This window comes from Lepidochelys kempii, chromosome 14 (genome assembly GCF_965140265.1).
Source record: "Lepidochelys kempii isolate rLepKem1 chromosome 14, rLepKem1.hap2, whole genome shotgun sequence".
Classification (NCBI taxonomy): Eukaryota; Metazoa; Chordata; order Testudines; family Cheloniidae; genus Lepidochelys; species Lepidochelys kempii.
The window spans coordinates 984,299-998,851 of NC_133269.1; the positions used below are offsets into that span (position 1 = coordinate 984,299).

The 14,553-nt window shown below is 51.4% G+C and overlaps 1 pseudogene; it reads right to left on the reverse strand.

Annotated features, from left to right (window-relative positions):
- Positions 1–1,433: 1,433 nt before the first annotated feature.
- Positions 1,434–8,156, reverse strand: LOC140898008 (uncharacterized; annotated as a pseudogene).
- Positions 8,157–14,553: the final 6,397 nt, after the last annotated feature.

Here is a 14,553-nt window from a genome sequence, read left to right on the forward strand (position 1 = left end):
GGGGAACGAGGGTAAAAGACAGGAGATTGACACAGGAGTTGTCTTTAACACAGCACACAGATGGTTAGGTTGCAGAGGGAGGTGGCTGCAGCTAGGGTCCCAGCAACGGCAGCCCTACGGCAAAAAGATAATGTAGTTTTATTTTGTAGTTTTTCTTTTATAATTTGTTATGTGCACTCGTGTGTAAAACCAGCTAACAAAAGCCAAAGCAGCCAAAACACCAGCCATGTCCTGCTGCCCCTAAAAGGGAACCTTCCCACTAGCTCACCCTGCATGTTTCTCATAGGAATTGCCAGGGTTTGAATTACATTTTTGTATGAAAATTGGGGCAGATTTAAAACAATTAAAAAATAAAACAAATGAAAAACTTGAATACATTTTATCTACAGAGGCATTATTCACTTGTCCTTCCCTCCAAGCCGAGTGACACAGAAACTAGGATCAGGGCCAGCTGTGCCCCTGTAAGGCTGGGCCAACCCTCCAAATCAGATCAGACCCACATCCTTGCCCAGAATGACCCCCCTAGACCAAACTAGACCAGATCCATATCCCTCCTCAGACCAAAACCCCCAAGCTGGACCAGGTCCCCTTCTAGCCTGAACCAGATCAGACCTCTATGAACTGCTTTCAACCCAAACCTCCCCACTGCCTACCAGAACAGGGCTCCTCCCAAATCTCTATTCCTGAACCAGACCCCCCCACCCCCAAATCTCCAGCCAGACTGCTCTGAACTGAACCAGGCCAGGCATCACCTGGCTACAGCTTGGCCACGTGCAGCTCCCCACCAGGCCTAGAGCACAGCTGGGCCAGGGTTTCTCAAGGGGGATCGAGGCTCAAATCCTCCCCCAAGGGTGCTGGTGGGGGAATGGAGCTCCGGCTGCTCTGCGGGGCTTGGGCCAAGGGGGGTCCCTGATTCAACGAGCACTCTCTGTTCTGGGTACTCGTCCACTGGGCGCCACTGCCCTGGGCGCACAGCTGTTTGTGCAGCACCCAGAAACCCCTGATTGAGGCCTGTGTATGAGCCGCTGGGAGAGGCGAGGCCAGACACCCAGCACTGCCCCCCCTCCCCGCACACTACCTTTAGCTCAGGGACAGACAGCTGCTGCCCTCACCACACACCCGACCCGGGATTATGGGCCCCTTCCCAAGCTTGGGCCCAGTGCCAGGGTGCCCCTGAAAACTCAGTACTGCTCCTAATGACTGTGCCACCCAGGCGTTTGGTGACAGTACACATAGATTGAGAAGCTGTATCCCTAGGCATACAGCCGTCACTGTCCAAGCCATGTCAAGTTCTAGCGCGGTCTCTGGGGGAATAGGGCTATGTTGAATCCAGAGCAGAGCTGGGCAAGAGATCTTGCCACAACACATGTCCGGTCAGGTAATTAAGATGTTCTAAAAAAAGTGAACAGTACAGAGAGTTTAAGCGTAGAAGTTTCCGGTTATCAGGGAATAACGTATATAGTATCAAGAGGTACAAAGTTCGGTTTAAGATCGGCTGGCGTAAGACATACATAATCTGCAATATCCCCTCTTGGGGGTAAAGGGTTAGCAGGTTGAAGCACAGACATTGAGATATGGGGGTAAGTTGTTCATATAATGGCTATATTCAGGTGTGGAGTATAACAAGTGGATACAATGATGAGGATGATTGACCCTCATTTGGTGAGATCTAACGTACAGTAAGTTTATGGTGCCAGTTCATACCGTCCAACGGAAAAGGTCTCTCATCCCTTTCTCATAGTCGATGCACGATGTCTCTCCGGCTCACGCCTCCTGGTACTGTCGTAATACCATGTGCTCCTCTGCCACCTTCCAGCTGAGGATCTGAAAGCACTTTGCAACCCTCCACTTCACGCACTGCAGAGGTCTGCATTATGAGCCCCATTTTGCAGAAGGGAAAACTGAGGCACTGAGAAGTGACTTTCCCAAGGCCACACAGAACAGCAGTGGCAGAAGCGGGAACAGATTCTGCTTCAATCACAGAACAATGTTTACTCCCTTCCCTAATGTGACACCAGCCTGGGCCACCCTAGCACAGGGCACAGCCTTGTATCAGCATCCTTCCCAAAGACTTCTTGTGCTTTCACCCCGGGCTGGCTTCCAGGAAATTCCAGTACCTGCAAAGGCCTAAAACACAGCAGTTGGCCTCTCACCCTCAGCAGTAAAGTAGGTATTAAATGAACACAACACAAAAGAATCAAAAACCCTCTCCAATCTCAGCGTCAGTGGAATGGCCTGAAGCAGCTGTTGCAGTTACTGGCCTGTAGCCAGAGGGAAGGCAGAACTGCAGCCCTCACTGCGGCACCACGTCGTTCCGGCATTAGCCGGTGCTGGGCAGACCTTTTGCGGGAGCTGCGGTAGGGGAAGCTGTGCTAGCTCACAGAACGTGTGAGAAGTCGATGTAATCACCAGCACTGAAGATGTATTTCATCAGTCCAGCCAGCCTCACACCCCTCAGGTTGATGTGGAGTACAGCCCTCAGAGGCTTCCTGCCTTTGGCAGGGTAAGTGATACCTCGAGGAGAGCAAGACAACCTGGGAAATTATCCTGAAGCTACCAGAGCGTTCTTATTCCAGGAGACCTTGGTGCCGATGAACAGGGACAACCTGTGGCATTAGTTAATCAAGCTCTCGCAGCGTCTTTACTCACGGCACCTGCTGCATCATCCCCCCATTTCAGAGCTGGGCCCACCTGCCGCAGGAAGCCTAATGGCCAGAGATCCCACATACAGCGAACGTGCCACCTGGTAGCTGGGGAGGGACGTGGGTTTGCCAGCGCCTGAGTGGCAGCCCTGTACCTACAGAGCGTGCACGCAAGTCGGGGGAGAGCTGCAGTGAATATTACTAGTGAGCGGAACCAGGGGCCCAACACACGTACTGATGGAAACCAGGGGAACCTCTATTACCTGAGGGACTTCCACCTCTGAAACAAGGACTTCGTACTAAACACACAGGACAGTCACCTGCTTATCCAACCCCTGTTACTTTCATTGACTTCATGTCCCCATGTCAGCTGGGAAAACAAGCTTCAGTAAATGTGGAAATCCAGTGAAAAAAGCATGTGATATAAATAAGCCGCTCCAAGTATTAAGCCAGGCAAACCATCATGAAACCCTGTCCATTTCTCCCCCCCCAGATAGGGATGGAACCCAACAGCCCGGAGGCAGGAAAAGATGCTCAGTGGGAAAAAAACCCTACAAAGTCCTCTCTCAGCTGCTGGAAGAGGCAGCCCTGCACTGCTGGCCAGGGGTAATAAAGGCCTACCAAAAAGTCTGGCCACCACTGACCGAGTGATGAGAACAGAAGCCAAATGGCCGAAGAGATTTCAGAGTTCTCTCTGTGACTCAAGAATATGCTTCTAGCGGTTTGTGTGGCAAGTCCTGCCAGGTATTAGGGTTAGGGAAATACAGCTACTCAGCCACCCCATGCAGGGATAAGTGAAACAGACACACCATACCATTTGCTCAAGTCCATCCCCAGGCATCTTCCTGCAGGTTCTTCAGTGACTGATTCTTCTCAGGACTCTGGTTCCCAGCCATCGACTCCACTTCTCAAAGCAAAATTGAGAGTTACAGCGACAGAGCAGGTCTCAGCAGAAGAGTTTCCCTAGCTAAACAAGCTACTTTTGTTCCATTTGCCTGCACTGCGCTTCTCACCAGAACTGGGGCATGTCGCACCCTTAGCGCCTGTGCCAGAAGCAAGTGCCGAGGTCCCTCCCACCTCCATTTATAAGTTTCTCTTAAGAGCCCACTTCCGCTGTGCTACCTATAGCAGATCTTGTTTATCGTACAGAGAATTATTTTTGTTGCCCTCCCCCCTTCACTAACCTGCCTGTTAGTCCTTAAACTGCAGACTCGGGACGGAAAAGTCCCTTCTCGTATGGCTCGAAGGCACCTCACACTTTAAGGGTGCTACTGGAAACAAATACAGAGAATGATGTTAGTTTACATGTTTGCAACATGGGCATCACAGAGAACACAGGGAACACCTGGAGCAGTGGGGATTTTTATCTCTACCTTCTAGGACCATCTTTGGAACCTTCATCCTCTGCTGGTTCAGAATATTTACCACTTGCCAAGAGGGAGCAGCATCTCAGAATGAAAGTCGAGAGCTTTCAGCTCAAGTGACCTGTACTAACTGTGGCATTTACAGACCCCTTCTTCCCCATCCCCTCAAAGAGAAAGTGAGTAGGGAGATGATCTCTCCCAGCTTAGGCCCAGGGGTAGATCTGGCAGGCAATCAGGCAAAGGGGTTCACCATAATAATCAGAACAAAAGGTTTATAGCAATACAGAGGTCCCTCAGGGTGTCAATAAAAGTCCAGATCATGTTAGGGTGTCTGTTGGTACAGGGTGGTATTCCTATCCCCATCACAATAATGTGTATGGCTCTAGATTCCATGAGTATATAATACTCCACATATTTCTTCGTTTGCAGTACACAAACATCACACACACACTGAGCTTGGCCACTTTCCACTGTAGCATGCTCGTAAATCTCGAATGGAAATGATGCTCAGAAAAGGAAGTTTTCTAAGGCAATGATGGCTCAAGACTCTGAAACAAGGGGACTGGAGGGAGACAGACAAGAAACGGAGGCTCAGGGCTGATGATGGAAAAGCAAAGTCCTGCAAACCACAGCTAGCCAAACAATGGCAGGCCCAGGAAAACCAGGAACATTGTTTGCTGTAATAGGACATAAGTTTGCCATGATCAGGAGACCCAAGATATTCTCCCTGAAAACATGGTTCCCTCAGGGAATCTCCAGGTTCTCTGCAATCTCCGCTGCTGGGCCATATCTCAGGTGGGCTCCACACCTCTCCCCAGGAATGATCTACAAGACTAGAAATATCACAGACTTCTAAGGAAATCCAGGTGCTTCCCAATCGCCTCCTCTTTACTCTCGATGAAGTCTCTGGCGCTCTGCCTGATCTGCTGGATCTCTGGGTCCTTCACCCACTCCTCTTCACTCTGCAAGAAGAACAAGAATGGCTGTTAGAGAGCTGAAAGGAGCGGATTTCAATATCTCTCCTCTTAGGGATTCCTGCGCTGGGGGGCATCCCCTCCCCATCCTCCAGAATCCCCTGTAGAAGCGTTCTTAGCCCTTTTCGATTACAAACATTAACTAAGTAACGGTCACAACCCCTGGGGAAGCAGGTGAGTCGGGCCTGCTGTCCCCAGTCAACAGGTAAGCACCTGAAGCAGAAAGGCTGGGGGACTCGTGCAAGGCCAGAGAAAAAGCCAGCGTGAGACATTTCTGGCTCCCACTCCTGTGCTCCAACTGCATCTCTCCCTCAAAGGCACCTGGAGCTGCCAGCATCTCCCAGAGACAGCTGTGCTGATGACTTACCTCAGGCTCCAGGTCCTTTGCACATGGATAGACGTCCTGTCCGAAGAGCTGTAGCCCTTCTATTAAAAAACTCCTGTAAGGTCTTGCCAACTCTGTGCAACAACTCCTCTTTGTATGCATAAATGCTGCCGTTGTCTGCAACAAGGATAACCAGCTGCTGCCCAGTGGCCAGACATGGCACGTCGGCCATGATGCCAAGAACCTCCATCTTCACAGGCTTCGGCAGGTAAAGCATTTCCCAGTCTTCCAGCATGTCTGACTGCTCTGCATAGAACGTCCTGTCCAGGCCACAAATGTGCAGCTGAAAGTCTTGCTGCTCCTCAAATAAAATGGTTTTGCCCTTGTCTTCTTTCACAAACCTAGAGACCAGGTCCAGGCATTGAGCTATAAGAGAATAAAAAATTAGCACCCAGAAGTGCCCATCCCACCCCACCACTCCCCACTCAGCCTTATCTCCATACTTTGGATCACTTGAATGCAACATGGAATTTGTAATCTGCTACAAATTTGTTGTATTGGCTTGTGTGTATTTCCGAAAACGCGAGGCGAAAGCACTAAGTCTGAGTGGGTGGTAAAAGCAGGTCAAGGGAATAAGGATGAGGGAGAACTCTGGCAGTAGATCCATAATTATTCATTTCCAGACATCCTTACATTTGGGCTTCCTAAAGAAAATGTAATCTTGTTCTGGGGGAGCTAGACTCCAGGGGAACACCTCCCTCTGTCATCCCTTTTCAAACATGTCTTTTTGTTGCAGTTTACTAGTGTTTTGAATGAGCAGCAAAGTTATAATCGGGCGGGCAGATAAGACCCAGAGAAGGGGAGCCTTGCTGAGACATATGGAGCTCACCGAACGCGGGGCTCTTGTCCAGCAGACTTTTGCAAGTCCACAGGAAATGTGTGCGTGTGTGTGTTCTTATGCCTGGGCGGATATGGGGTAGCAGATGGTAGAGGGGAAAGGGAGATGAACAGTCTTTCCCAGCCTCCCTCAATGCCCTTGTAGCTCTCCCCCAGTACCCTGCTCCTCACCCGTGTCATTCTCCAGGTACACCTGCCCACTCCCCTTCTCCTCCAGCCTCCCCTAACTACCCCCACCCTTCCAATGCAGGACAGCACAGCTCCATGCCCCCCAGCCACCTGCCCCCATGCATGTCCTTCCCCAGTCACAGCCTCCTCTAGGAGTGGATAAAAATCAGGGATTTTCTTTAAAAAATTCATCAGCTAAATCAGATTTTTTAATTTAAATTAAATACAGGTTATTTTAATTGATAACCTATATTAAGGCCTACAATTATGATCATTATTAAAATAATTTAAATTAAATAAAAATATAACATGTTTGCTGACAAGTTTTAAAGAAAGTCAACCCACTAAGCTGGTGGAAGCCACTGGCTAAGCACCTGGAACCTGAGTTTGCTGAAGGGCTAAACCAGCTTTTAACAGCAATAGCCTCTTCTGCAGGTATAGGGAGAATATTTTCTTCATTTCAGTTTATTCACCTAATTCACTTCACTGACTAGCTTTTTCATAGTAAAGAAACCATTTGGGAGTTGAAAAAGCAGGAAGGTTTTTTCTCCTCTTCCAGACGATGAATAAAAACTAGGTTTTAGAGATGAGATCTACTAGTTCTAAAATTTTGAAGGGCATGGTGACCAGAAACAATCAGTTCAATTCACTAGTTACAGATGATATTTCCTTTATTTAATATACCAGTTAGTTTTAAATACAAATGCATAAATGCAAAGTATGTTTTGATAAACTTTCTTCTAGTGTATCCAGCACATTCATGATAATTTTGTTTAATAAAACACTTTAAAATGCTGTTTTTGAGCAAAATTGAATTTGAATTTTCATCCAAATAGAGTTTGAAAGAGATCATAAGTAAAAACTTAATCATCAACTAGTAAATATGAAACGCAGTTACCATTTTATAACATAATAAAAAATACAAAAATTAAGAATCTGAAAAAAATGTAAATTAAACAATATAGTTGCTTAAATAAACGTGTATGGATAGGACCTAACCTCTGGGTTACCAAAAAGAAAAACGGAGTGGAAAGGTTATACTTAGGTGCAAAGTAACAAGTTTTAATGGTTACCAACCAAGAAGAATGAATTTTTCTTTAGAAAAATAAAGAAGTTCAAATGCAAAACAGTTAAAGTTGATGATTTAAATCAAGGTTTTCTGCCTGCCAACTAAAATTGGTGATTTAAGTGTGTCGACCCTGGCCCCCTCCCAGATTCCTGGCCCTGCACATTCACCCTCTCACCTCCACAACCATGTGTGGATCAGCGTTATTTGTATCTATAAGCATCTGAAAATAAATGTATACCTAGAAATGTTTGAAAGTAATTGCACAATTTGCCCTGTATGTACACATGAAAACAACGGTGTGTGTGGTTGCACAACGCCAGCCAACATTTGAAAGCGGTAACTGGTTTGGAGAGGAAAATAAAGGCCCATTGGAAGCCTTCCAGATGGAAAAGAGTGAAAAAATATTTTGCTTAGGAGGGAAAAAATGAAACAGAACCAAAAGGGACATTGCCTGGGAGGTGCTACCACACAGGGTAACATTTTCAAAGTCACCTGAGTGACTTGGAGAAGCTACATCCTGTTTTCAAGTCACTGCGCTACTGGCCCTGGGTAAAACTTTCTGAAAGCACCGACATGGGACAAGCGCAGCCCCCAGCTCCTACAAACCCTGCACACAGTCAGCTAGGAAGTCGGAAAAGATACTCACGATTGCCCTGCAACCTCTTGAGTTTCTCTTTAGCACTAGACTCACCGAGGGTGTGCTCAGATTTCATTTTCCTTAACAAAAGAAGGATCTGTATAAATATTCTGAATCCAGAAACATTAAAGCTCAAATGATTAATTTCACTCACAGCAGGGCAAGACCGGGCGGGATGGAGAGTCAGGTCACCATCTTGCTCCAGTGACATTTTGAGAGACCTCTGTGAATGGGAGAGAGCTCAGGGATATATTTGAAGGTGGGAGTTCAAACTGGTCTTTGGAACCCAGAACCTGTTTGATCCACCCACCCCAGCAAAGACTCCCGTCAGCTCCAACGGGCATTGGCTCAGGCCAGAAGAACAGGGCTCAAGGCGTTCTGAACACAACGGAGCAAGGCACGAAGTCCTCAGGGCTTTCTGCCTCGCTATGAGGGGTGAATGCCCAGAGTTCAATGAGAAAGCCCTAAATCTACTCCTAACTCTGCAAGTCATGTCAACTTTCTGCCAAAGCTTCTCCATTTGCAAAACAGGCAGAACACTACTTGTCTGGGTACCGAGCTCAGACAGGTGCAAAGCAACGGTGACAGCACAAAGAAACCTCCCTTGCGTGCCAGCGCCCGGCACGCATACTGCTTGTTCGTGGAACAGTCCGCAGCTGCCAATTCGCAGCAGAAGCTGCCCTGTGGTACTATCAAGTGACCATGGTGACCCATTTCTTCCCCTCTCCTGCCTGTTGTGGCCCCAGCATGCCCTTCCCTAGCCGGGGAAGTGACTGAGGTCTGGAAGTTAGGTTCTTAGGGCTTGCTGCAATTGGCTCTTTAGGAAACCTTATTTAGCACAAAAAGTGCAGGGGGAAATTTTGAAAAATGCTTAAAAATGCTTAGGAGCCTAAGTCCCATTTTCAAAAATGATGTGGGCACTTCAGAGCCTCTCTCTGGGATTTAGTCTCCTAAGTCACTTAGGTGCTTTTGAAAAGGTTATCCTGTATGTGTAGAATTGTCTAAAGAGAGATCTAGCCCCCTACCCTGGCAACATTTAGTTTCCTCTTATACAGGAACTTCTGCTGTGCTGCCTACAGGGAATCTAGCTGACTTGTAGGGTGTTTTTTTTCTCTTTTAAGTCTTTATTTGTTTTTCCCCTCCCCCCAACTTGCCAGCCCCCCCCCCCGCCAGGTCACCTACCCCCTGCCCCCGCCCCGCCAAGCCCCACTGCCAGCCCCCCCCGCCAGGTCACCTGCCCCCTGCCCCCGCTGCCAGCCCCCCCCCCCGCTGCCAGCCCCCCCCCGCCAGGTCACCTGCCCTCTGCCCCACCCCGCTCCCACTGCCAGCCCCCCCGCCAAGTCACCTGCCCCCGCCCCGCCCAGCTCCCCCCACCAGATCACCTGCCCCCTGCCCCCGCCCCGCTGCCAGCCCCCCCCGCCAGGTCACCTGCCCTCTGCCCCACCCCGCTCCCACTGCCAGCCCCCCCGCCAAGTCACCTGCCCCCGCCCCGCCCAGCTCCCCCCACCAGATCACCTGCCCCCTGCCCCCGCCCCGCTGCCAGCCCCCCCCGCCAGGTCACCTGCCCTCTGCCCCACCCCGCTCCCACTGCCAGCCCCCCCGCCAGGTCACCTGCCCCCGCCCCGCCCAGCTCCCACTGCCAGCTCCCCCCACCAGATCACCTGCCCCCTGCCCTCGCCCCGCCCCGCTCCCACTGCCAGCCCCCCCCGCTAGGTCACCTGCCCCCTGCCCTTGCCCCACCCCGCTCCCACTGCCAGCCCCCCCCACCAGGTCACCTGCCCCCTGCCCCCGCCCCCCCCCGCTCCCACTTCCAGCCCCTACCGCCAGGTCACCTGCCCCCCCTGCCAGGTCAGCTGCCCCCTGCCCCTGCCCCTTCCCTCCAGGGGAGTCTGCCCCCTTCCCCCACCTCGCCCTGCCCTGCCCCCCCCAAGGTGTCTGCCCCCTGCCCCTTCCCTCCAGGGGAGTCTGCCCCCTTCCCCTGCCCCGCCCGAGGTGTCTGCCCCCCGCCCCTTCCCTCCTGGGGAGTCTACCCCCTTCCCCTGCCCCGCCTGAGTTGTCTGCCCCTTCCCCCGCCCCGCCCCGCCCCAGCCCCTTCCCTCCAGGGGAGTCTGCCCCCTTCCCCCACCTCGCCCTGCCCTGCCCCCCCCCCGAGGTGTCTGCCCCCTGCCCCTTCCCTCCAGGGGAGTCTGCCCCCTTCCCCTGCCCCGCCCGAGGTGTCTGCCCCCTTCCCCTGCTCCACCCTGCCCGAGGTGTCTGCCCCCGACCCCTTCCCTCCAGGGGATTCTGCCCCCTTCCCCCACCTTGCCCTGTCCCACCCCCCCCCAAGGTGTCTGCCCCCTGCCCCTTCCCTCCGGGGGAGTCTACCCCCTTCCCCTGCCCTGCCCTGCCCCTGCCCCTTCCCTCCAGGGGAGTCTGCCCCCTTCCCCCGCGCCTGCCCCTTCCATTTCCCTCCAGGGGAGTCTGCCCCCTTCCCCTGCTCCGCCCTGCCCGAGGTGTCTGCCCCCCACCCCTTCCCTCCAGGGGTGTCTGCCCCCTTCCCCCACCTCGCCCTGCCCCGCCCCACCCCGCCCGAGGTGTCTGCCCCCTGCCCCTTCCCTCCAGGGGAGTCTGCCCCTTTCCCCCACTCAGTACCCAGGGAGGAACCTGTCCCGCTCCCCGCGGCATGACACAGAGCCTGGGCATGTGGGTTGGTGACCCAGCCCTGGCTGACTTGCTGGAGCAGGCGCTAGTCAATTTGTGTGCTTTCTGGCAGCAGCTTGCTCGGCCCCTGGGCTGCCCCACAGCCCTGGCCATTGCTGGATTTGGGCCACAGCTGTTCTGGGAACTCTGGGTGTTGCACAGAAGGTGAATCCATTTAACTTCTCCCAGCTACTGAGGGGTCCTGCCGGGGTCTGTCCCTCCCATACCCTGAGTCAGGAGAGCCTTGGCATAAACTAAGAACAAAAGACCGGCCATACTAGGTGAGGCCAATGTTCCGGTAGCCCAATATTCCGACTTCCACCGCTGGCCAGGGCCGGTGCTTCGGCGGGCATGAACAGAACAGAATTATCAAGTGAGCCATCCCCTGTCGTCCAGTCCCAGCTTCTGATGGCGGGTCTGGGATAGCCACAGCATGGGGTTCTGTCCCTGACCATCTTTGCTAATTGCCATGGATGGATCTATCCTCCAGGAGCTTGTGTAATTTTTTTTTAAGCCAGTTACAGTTTTGGCCTTCACCGCATCCTGTGGCAGAGAGTTTTGCAGGTCGACTGTATTTTGTGAAGCAGTGCTTCCTTGCTGGGTTTAAACCTGCAGCGCAGTCTATGAATTTCACAGGGTGACCCCTGGTTTGTGTGTTTTGTGAAGGGGTAAATTCCTCATCCTTATTCATGTTCTCCACACCAGTGAGTTAGTTCTCCACACTAACAGGACTCTGCATGTTTACTCAGCTGATTCAAAAGGTCCCTTGCTCCTGTCCTCCCAAGACAGCGTGCAGTGTCAGTGACATGGCGGCCGTTTTTGTGAAGAAGTTTGCAAAACAGGAATGCTTGCAGTTGTGTTGATAAGCATAGCCCATACCCTGTGCACACGGCCCCACAGCTTACACACTGACCTGACACAACTTTTGAGAAGACAAGACACCACCTGGCTGTGGGGAAAGAGCTGGGCTGGAGCCAAGTCACACAGGGGTTACTCACATGCCTCTCTGACATTTCAAAAGGATGGGGGCGGGGGCAAGTACAGTAAACAGCGACAGACAAAGCCAGGAAATTCCCATGGGTGCGTAAAACTCCTCCCAGCTGCCTGCGCATGGCCCTGACTCACCCCCTTCTTCTTGGGTAACATCCTGGCCCTCTTCCATGAGTGAGGCTTGATGTCTGTGTGGGCTGTGGATAGGGCCCACCAGGCAATACAATCGCTGAGGGAGGAGGACATCATGCAGCGGGTGCAAGCTGAGTTATAAATGTGCTTAGTGTTCAGACTTTATTAAATGCTCGTAACTTACTGCCTGCATTAATCTCACTTAGCTCCTCTTATAAGTGACTAGTTAAGGGTTTGCTCTGTAACTGTAAATCACCAGGCAGAAGAGAAGCATTAACAAACATGAAATACCAATTGCCCCAAGAGGTGTTCTCTCCTCCCCAAGGAAAGAAGATCCAACACCACCAGATGAACCATTGTGGGACATCAGAGGACAAAATACTTTGTTGGTTGCTCCCCCCACCACACACAACGAAGAGGCGATGTGCAACTGAATTCCTCCCAACCGCTGAACTTGTAACTCCAAGCAGAAGGAGGGAAGGGATAAAAAGCCCTAACAAGGAGAAGCTGTATCTTTATATTGCTTGGACTTTGAGGGGCAAGGATTAGTAAGCATAAGCAAACGACCTGCAGTGCTTGGCCTGGGTTAGCCTTGAAGAACATACAGAACTTAAACAACCAGGAGTCCGGTGGCACCTTGAAGACTAACAGCTTTATTTGAGCATAAGCGTTTTTTTTTTTCCCCCAGATAAATGGGTTAGTCTTTAAGGTGCCACCGGATTCCTGGTTGTTTTTGTGGATACAGACTAACACGGCTGCCCCCGATACTTGTCATACAGAACTTACTTATTATAGAAGCTTCTATTACCTCTTGAAACTTAAGACTGTAACTCATTTTTCCTGCTTTAACCTGGTAAATATCTATTTCCTTTTCCTAGTTAGTAAATCTGTAGATAGTTTATTATAGGATTGGCTACAAGTATTGTCTTTGGTGTAAGATTTAAAGTGCAATTGATCTGGGATAAGTGACTGGTCCTTTGGGGCTGGGAGTAACCTGACTATGGTGATTTTGGGTGTAAGGGACCATCTATCATAGAATCATAGAATATCAGGGTTGGAAGGGACCCCAGAAGGTCATCTAGTCCAACCCCCTGCTCGAAGCAGGACCAATTCCCAGTTAAATCATCCCAGCCAGGGCTTTGTCAAGCCTGACCTTAAAAACCCCTAAGGAAGGAGATTCTACCACCTCCCTAGGTGACGCATTCCAGTGTTTCACCACCCTCATAGTATCCAATCTAAACCTCCCCCACTGCAACTTGAGACCATTACTCCTCGTTCTGTCATCTGCTACCATTGAGAACAGTCTAGAGCCATCCTCTTTGGAACCCCCTTTCAGGTAGTTGAAAGCAGCTATCAAATCCCCCCTCATTCTTCTCTTCTGCAGGCTAAACAATCCCAGCTCCCTCAGCCTCTCCTCATAACTCATGTGTTCTAGACCCCTAATCATTTTTGTTGCCCTTCGCTGGACTCTCTCCAATTTATCCACATCCTTCTTGTAGTGTGGGGCCCAAAACTGGACACAGTACTCCAGATGAGGCCTCACCAATGTCGAATAGAGGGGAACGATCACGTCCCTCGATCTGCTCGCTATGCCCCTACTTATACATCCCAAAATGCCATTGGCCTTCTTGGCAACAAGGGCACACTGCTGACTCATATCCAGCTTCTCGTCCACTGTCACCCCTAGGTCCTTTTCCGCAGAACTGCTGCCGAGCCATTCGGCCCCTAGTCTGTAGCGGTGCATTTGATTCTTCCATCCTAAGTGCAGGACCCTGCACTTATCCTTATTGAACCTCATCAGATTTCTTTTGGCCCAATCCTCCAATTTGTCTAGGTCCTTCTGTATCCTATCCCTCCCCTCCAGTGTATCTACCACTCCTCCCAGTTTAGTATCATCCGCAAATTTGCTGAGAGTGCAATCCACACCATCCTCCAGATCATTTATGAAGATATTGAACAAAACCGGCCCCAGGACCGACCCCTGGGACACTCCACTTGACACCGGCTGCCAACTAGACATGGAGCCATTGATCACTACCCGTTGAGCCCGACAATCTAGCCAGCTTTCTACCCACCTTATAGTGCATTCATCCAGCCCATACTTCCTTAACTTGCTGACAAGAATACCGTGGGAATTTATCACTAAGGCAAGCTTGCCTAGGTGACAAGATAGTCCCCTTGGGCACTCCAGTCTGTCATGGAGTCCCTGGGCGATGCTCTGGAACTGCTCCCCATGAAGCCAGGCAGGACTCTGGGGCAGTCTCCTTTCGGTGAGCAGACTGTCTGTAGGACACACAGCTCACACAGCTTCCCCCTTCCTAGGTCTGACCTCAGAGCATTCAGCATCCTCTGCCCCTCCGTGCGCTTCCCACAGCGAGTCCACCCAGGCGGGGTCCTGGGGAAGCCAGAGGGTCCTGCCCCCCAACTCTACCGTCAGACGTGACTCTCAGCCAGCCAGTAAAACAGAAGGTTTTTTAGACGACAGGAACATGGTCTAAACACAGAGCTTGTAGGTGCAGAGAACTGGACCCCTCAGCCGGGTCCATTTTGGGGGGGCGGTGAGCCAGACAACACGTCTGCACTTCACTCCTCATCTCCAGCCAGCCCCAAACTGACTCACCCTCCACCCCCTCCTCCTCTGGGCTTTGTCCCTTTCCCGGGCCAGGAGATCACCGG